A 7271-nucleotide genomic window follows, 5' to 3' on the forward strand; every position below is an offset into this window, starting at 1 on the left:
TCCAGCAAACCTCCTCTCTCCCCTGGCCTCACCCCGTCCACTAGCCCCTCCCCTCTCCCCTGCTCCTCCCCCCATGTCCAGCAACCCTCCTCTCTGCCCTTGCGCTCTCTCCCCCCTCCGTGCCGTGCCCCCTGCACTGACATGAGAGCGCCTCTCACCTCCATCTGGAAGCGCTGCAGGCAGCAGCCGATCACTTTGCTGCTGCCTGCAGCGCTCCACATTGGAGGTGAGAGGCGCTGTCATGTCAGTGCAGGGGGCAGGAGTGGTGGCGACAACGACGACGTCGGGGATGGGGGGTGGAGGTTGTTTCGCCGGCGATGTTTGTTCGTTTTCAACTTTCCAGCTCCAGCGGCAGGCAGCGTCCAACTCCGTTTCCCTCTCTGTTCCGCCCTCTGACGAATCACGTCTTGACGCGAGGGCGGACAGAGAGGGAAGTCTCTACTGCGCATTTGTCGGGTGAGTCGGTCACTTGCCATTTATATGTTATATGTTTGATAGAGCTAACTTTGGGGCCCTTTTACTAAAGTATATTAAGCACTTAGAGCTGGATTCATTAGGGCGTCATTTATAGAATTCCTTAGTTAATATGCAGTTATGCCTGGAAGTATGCTCCTGTGCAACCATGTTAATGGTTTTGCAGTGGTTTTGCCTGTTACCACATATTAAACTGTGCATTACTGAATTAATCAGGATTTTTCTGTCAGGAAAAAAATGGTATGGCTGGAGGATGGGTATGGAAGCATTAGTCAGCTACCGCATTACATTTAACTGCCCGCTAACAGTGCATAGTTAACGCGGGAGCACTTAGCACTTCCTAAATTGTAGCCGATAAGTGGTCCCATAATGAGAATATTAATGCAAAACCTGCAATAAAAGAAATATTTGGGAATACCCCTTCTTGATACATTAGTTTTGGATTTGCCAATGTTAAAATGCGTTAAGTCCAAAAATTAATGCATATTAGTAAAAGAACCTTTAGTTAATAGGTTAAAATATCAAAAAAAGACGAACAAAAGGAATAAGGCCAAAAATAATTTTCTCTCGCACACAATTCAGTTTTTGGAGTTAAGGGTCTTCAGGTATTGGGCTGATAAAAGTAGGTATCCTCTTCGGTAAGAATGAAAGCTGTACAAATTAAGCCTGTAGTTAAATCCCTCCTCAAGGCTATTTCTTGATAAAGTGTCTGTTTCAGAGGGAGTTTCAATGAACAAATGAAAGTGGGAAAACTACTGAAAATAATAGTATTTATATCATGGCTGTGATACTTTATTCCTCTGTCCATGTAAGGCTGCCCAGATCATTTTTTCCATGTTTAATAAAAGTTCTGGAAATATACTTTAATTTTAATATGCGGTGGTGAGACACATACTTAAAACATTTGAAGTGGCTGAATCTTTCAGGCTGTAAAAATAGAAGCCTGTTTAAACAACCATTCAGAAAACTTAAACCAGTATTTGGTTTATATGCAAGAAATAAGCATCTCTTGTAATTATTATAAGGACTGCTTTTGCTAAATCCTGCACATGTTTAGTTATGTATTGTAATTTTAAATAATATTAGTAAACAGTTATATTAACCTTTTTCAGAAGAAGATTATGGCACAAGTTTGCCACTTGGAGAAGAGTAGAGAGGAAAAGCATAAGCTGAAGAAGAGCTTCGTCGGATTACAGACAATACCTGAGTGAGGTTAAACTCCTAGATTAGCACTTAACTACAGTTCTTCACATGAAACTGGGATCAGGTTTCTGATGTCCTGTTTCTAGTGCTTCCCAAACACATCTTTAATGCTGTTATCAGAAGAGTTAGTAAAACAGAGGTTTTAATACTGCAGTGTGCAAGTTCTGTGCCCAACTTCAATTTTCAGAGGTGAAGCATGAGGTGTCCCCCCCCCCCCCCCACTTAAGATAGGATGTCCAGGTTTGCATATGACTTATTTGCGTTTGCCAGTCCTAATTTTAATTAAGCATGGGCTTAAATGAATGAGTATTTCAGATAAGCTGTGTGACCCCTGTGACTATGAAGATTAGGTTAGAATAGGAAAGTTAATTTTGGTTGACAGCCTAGTGGCAGTAATCTGAGCTTTCTGTTCTACTGAAACTAGCACTGGCCACTCAGTTAAACTGAAGAGTAATTAATCATGCCACGACTTCCCTGTTCATTACAGGGTGCAGTGTAAGATTTGTACCCTTGCACTGGGATACTCCAGCCTACCTCTTGGCTGTTCTTACTCCTTGTAACTCGAGCCCACTCTCTCATTTATCCAGTGAGCTCCGACTTTTCATTCTTCCTATTGTGCTTGGTTAGACACCACCAGTCAAGATGCCTTCTTTTTCATAGCACCAACCTGCTAGACCTCTTTGTTACCCCCACTGCTCCAAGATCTCAGTCCTGAAGTTCAGGGTTGTGCTTAAGACCTTTGTTTTCATCCAAGTTTGTGGAACAGGATCACAGGAGGCCCTATCTGCAACCCTCCCCACCATCCTTATGAGCCCTTTCCTAGCTCCCCCTTTTTTTCTGCTTCTGTCTTCTTAAAAAAATGGAGTTCCTGATCACATGGGTTTTACAGGTCGATTGTCTCGTGGCTTCAGCTTTTATATGCACATCCACTGACCTCACTACAGATTAATGGAACTCATTCTGACAAATTTTCTCTAGGCCGAGGCACACGTCAGGGTTGTGCACTATCCCCGTTATTTGTACTTACTATTGAGCTACTTGCTCAGATGCTCCGAGCTCATCCAGGCTTTCAAGGAGTCCGTATAGGAACTGAAGAACATAAACTGATGCTCTTTTCTGACGATGTTTTACTCACCCTCACCTTGACAGACCCTAACTGCTTCCTCCGCTGGTGGTGCAAAGTCTCCACCAATACGGGCAGGTTTCTGGATTTCGGTTTAATGTGACCAAATCAGAGATCATGGGCCTTGGCCTGACTCCTGCAACTATATGCTCACTACAACAGAAATGTCAAGTAGTAGTAGTAACAGCAGCAATATTCCTTTTGCTGGACCACGTAATCTCTCCAATACCTAGGAATTAACCTTACACCTACCCTGCAAGGCCTATATGAATCTAATTTCCCCCTTAAGACACGGGAGCTATTTCTTGAGCTAGAACTTTGGGAGGGCCTAGAACTGTCATGGCTGGTGATAGTGCATGCAGTTAAAATGATAATCTTATCTAAAATTCTATATCTGTTCCTAGCATTGCCAATACCTAAACAATTTTTTCATCAGCTCAACCAGAAAGTTTTTGCTTATATATGGAAATGCAAACCTCCAAGGGTACGTGCAGATGTTCTCTATCAACCTAAGTTAAGAGGATATGGGAATTCCTAGGTTTTTTTTTCCCTTATTTTCAAGCAGCACAATTGTGACTGCATCGCTGAGCGCAAAAAACCTTGGCTCCAAAGGGAACTAGACAGTTAAATTTCTTGCTTTTGCTACCCTGACAATAACTTCTGACACATCTTGGGAAGGCTCTGCCAGCAGTATGCTTTCCACTGCAAACCTGGTATGCCATTCGCCAGAAATTCTTTCCAAGCAGACAATATTTCCAACAAATGGCAATATGAGCTGCCCCGGGCTTCCCCCTCTGGGTGGACGATACTATCTATAAATTTTGGGAATGACGGGGCCTCACCCAACTAGGACAGATTTGGGAGGAGGGGATGATAGTATCCTTCACAGACCTTCAAAAAGATTTTGACCTACCAGCACACCACCAGTTCTACTATAGGTGGATACGGGATTATTTACCACAGAGCTAAGGAGGAATTGGCCCTAGAAGACAAGGTAGTGTGCACTTTGGGTTGGGAATTCCAGAGGATGTTTTTCTCGCTTATATGCTGCATTATTGTCTTATCAGACCCGTACCCTGAGATATACCCAACAATGGGAGTGGGACCTGGGGGTCAGCCATAACTTGAAGAGTTGGGAAAGGGCTTTTGGTTATCTGTTAAGGGTCTCTGTCTCCAGCTCTCTAGTTGAAAATGGATACAAAATGCTTTATCAATGGTACAAAACTCTGCATAGATTAGCAAAAATGTATAACCAGGGAACCGGCCATTGTTAGAGAGGGTGTACAGAGGTGGGGGTATGTTTCATGTATGGTGGTTTTGTCCCAAAATAAAGGCCTACTGGACTGAATTGCTTCGCTTGCTTGGTCAAATTACAGGTGTAGACTACCCAGCCACAGCAGACTATTGCCTCCTACACTTTAGACCTATTGGGGTCCAACCAGCCACACACCGCTTAGCCTCTGTTTTCTTAGTAGCGGGAAAAATCACACTGGCAGTAGCCTGGAAGAGCCGCCTCCCACTCTCAGTGGGTGAAGGTCATTCACAAGATGGATCACCTATACAAGATGTCTAAGCTAACAGCTATTCGAACTGGACAAATTGTGCAATTTTACAAACAATGGGACAAACATACTGCTTGGAGATTCCTCTCAGGAGTGGATCTCGATGCTCCATGGCTGATAGTACTGCCTGTCTAACTCGCTGGTCGGAAATACAGGCTCCTGTTGGGGAGGGGAGCCCCCCTCTGGATTTTGCGTTATGATGGTATGGGAAAGAGGGAAGGGAGGGAAGGAGAAAGGGGTGGGATTGGATAGCATTACTATTGTCTAGCACATGTTCCAATTGTAAAGCTCTGATTTTGTTCTATCCAAAAATTTTCAATAAAAATAATTTTTAAAAATGGCGTTCCTTTCTTTTTTTCTTTTGTCTAGTCTGTAAACCACTCTGATATACAGTATTCCCAGGGAAGGGCAGTTTAGAACATCTCAAATATATTACAACTAGCCGTTAAGCCCGTTGTAACGGGCGAGTTTGTTGTTTTAAAAAAAGTAATGAAAGTGCGTAAACAATGAAAGAATGTAAACAACATTTAATAGGTGATTTTATAGTACACTTTTATATACATATTTTTTGTAAATAGAATTTGATCCTTGGATCAATTGTCCTTGTTCTGATGTCTGCTTAACTAATACTTTCACGTCTGAAGCGTTTCTGACTCTTGAAAAGGCAACATATAGTTGTCCATGGCTAAATACAGGGTTGGGTAGGTAGATACCAACCTGTCTAAAGTCTGCCCTTGTGCTTTATTAATGGTTATTGCAAATGCAAGGTTTACAGGGAACTGACGCCTTTGTAGTTTGAATGGCAGTCCAGAATCTGTAATAAGATCTATTCGTGGAATGAATACTGTTTCACCTTGCGCACTGCCAGTTATGACTTTAGCCATTATTAAGTTTGGTTTTAAGTCAGTTACAATCAGTCTTGTTCCATTGCATAGACCTCTTTTAGTATTTAGATTCCTCAGTAGCATAATACTTGCTCCCTTTTTGATTTTCAATGTATGAGGGGCAGTGCCTGATGGATGTAATGTGTGAATAAATTCAATTGGGTATTCGCTGACATCATCACCATGTTCACTGATGAGCTTGTCTGAACTGAGATAAATGTGTTCTTCCTCTTGAAGCTTACTCAGAACTTGAAGATTTATTCATTGACATGTTCATTTTTGGGGGATAAAATAGCTCTTGTTGAGTATTGTTCAATATCTTTTGATAACAATGTTGTTCCAAATATATCGGTAATAATATCCTCAGTTAGCATGGAGGAAGGAATTTCAATGATGTCTTCATTTAGTCCCACATTATTTGTTAATTCCCCATTTCCTAGTTTAATAAGCCACTCACTATACATGTGGTCTGTAGACCTCATATTAGTTGTGAGATTCAATTGTTTGAATTGATTCCAATTTCTATTATACTTTATGCATGACTGAACAACTTCAGATGAATTAGCTCCAGGAATTACAGGTAAACATTGTCTGAAGTCACCACCCAATAATAGCAGTTTTCCCCCAAAGGGTATACTTTGTTCGTGTTATTTCCTTCAATAAACGTTCCACACAATCCAGTGCTAACCCAGGTGTCATGGTTGCTTCATCCCAAATGATTAATATGGAATCATTAATAGCTTTTGCTTCTTTAGATGAAATTTTGATACCTGAGACAGATGTTTCATTAAGTTGTAAAGGAATTTTAAACTGAGAGTGGTAGGTTCTCCCAGATTTGAAAAGATTAGCTGCAATTCCTGTAGATGCAACGACCACTGCAATTTGTCCATTACCTCGAATGTAACTGAGTAATGTTCTATATAAATGGGTTTTCCCTGTTCCTCCTGGGCCATCTATGAAGAAACACTTATTTTGTGTTTTCGTAGAATTGATTGCATTTTTTATTGTCTCATAAGCTTCTCTTTGTTGTGAGTTTAACGTTGCTTCCAAATCATGTGATATTTGTCTCTCTAGTTGGACATCGATTCCATCATTGAAGTTGTCTGGCAGGTTTTGCAAAGGTATTTGTAGAGAAAAGTCTTTGCAGGTTTTTCCATGTGCCAGCAAAACCTCTTGTATATCTGTTAATGCATGATGTACACATTTTGCAATGCTGTGAAACTAAATGGCCATGCTTTCTGCAGAAGTCTTCAATTAAAGAGTCTTGATGGTTATCCCATAAAGTGGACATGTCAGTCAGCCCACTATAGATACAAAGGTATGCAAATAACTGCCTTAAAGTTGTGGGCATACCAGTAGATGCAGCATCAGCTAATGTAGCATTCCACACATTGTCATCGGTTGTTAAACCTTTTGCTTTTGCTGCCTCAAAGTATGTCTTGTAGTGAACTGCATGAATGGTTTTTAGAGATTGAAAAGAAGTTGCTCCTGGGATATGCAGTAGTAGCAATCTTAAGAAATATCGTTCAGTATCACAGATGTTTACGGGATACATCCTTCCAAGTGTTTTCCCAAATCCTGCTTTTCGAGGTTGCCATTTGTGATTTTTGGATTGAATACAAAGTGTTCTGGTATTTCAGTGTATTTGTACACACGTGCGGTATGATTGTCTTGATTAAGTTTGAACCATGCAGTTAAAGTGGTGTCCTTATCTTGTTCAAGAGCTGTGGAAACACTTTTAAAATTAGGTTGATATACAACAGTTTGTTCTCCTTCTAGATGAATTGCTAGTCTCAATATGAGTGGCTTTGCTGATGCATTTCAAATCGAAATATTCTCCACATAGCTTCAGGAGGGCTTACATAGCGAGAATCAATGTAAGTTTGTACTTCATCAATTGAGAAATGTAGATTTGCGCAATCCATGCCTTTGAAAGCATATTTGAATAAGTATTTCACAGATTTAAACGAAGCACAAATTTCTACATTAATGTGACATTTGTAACGTAGAGATAAGTAAGGATTG

Source organism: Microcaecilia unicolor, unplaced genomic scaffold (assembly GCF_901765095.1).
Source record: "Microcaecilia unicolor unplaced genomic scaffold, aMicUni1.1, whole genome shotgun sequence".
NCBI classification, from domain to species: domain Eukaryota; kingdom Metazoa; phylum Chordata; class Amphibia; order Gymnophiona; family Siphonopidae; genus Microcaecilia; species Microcaecilia unicolor.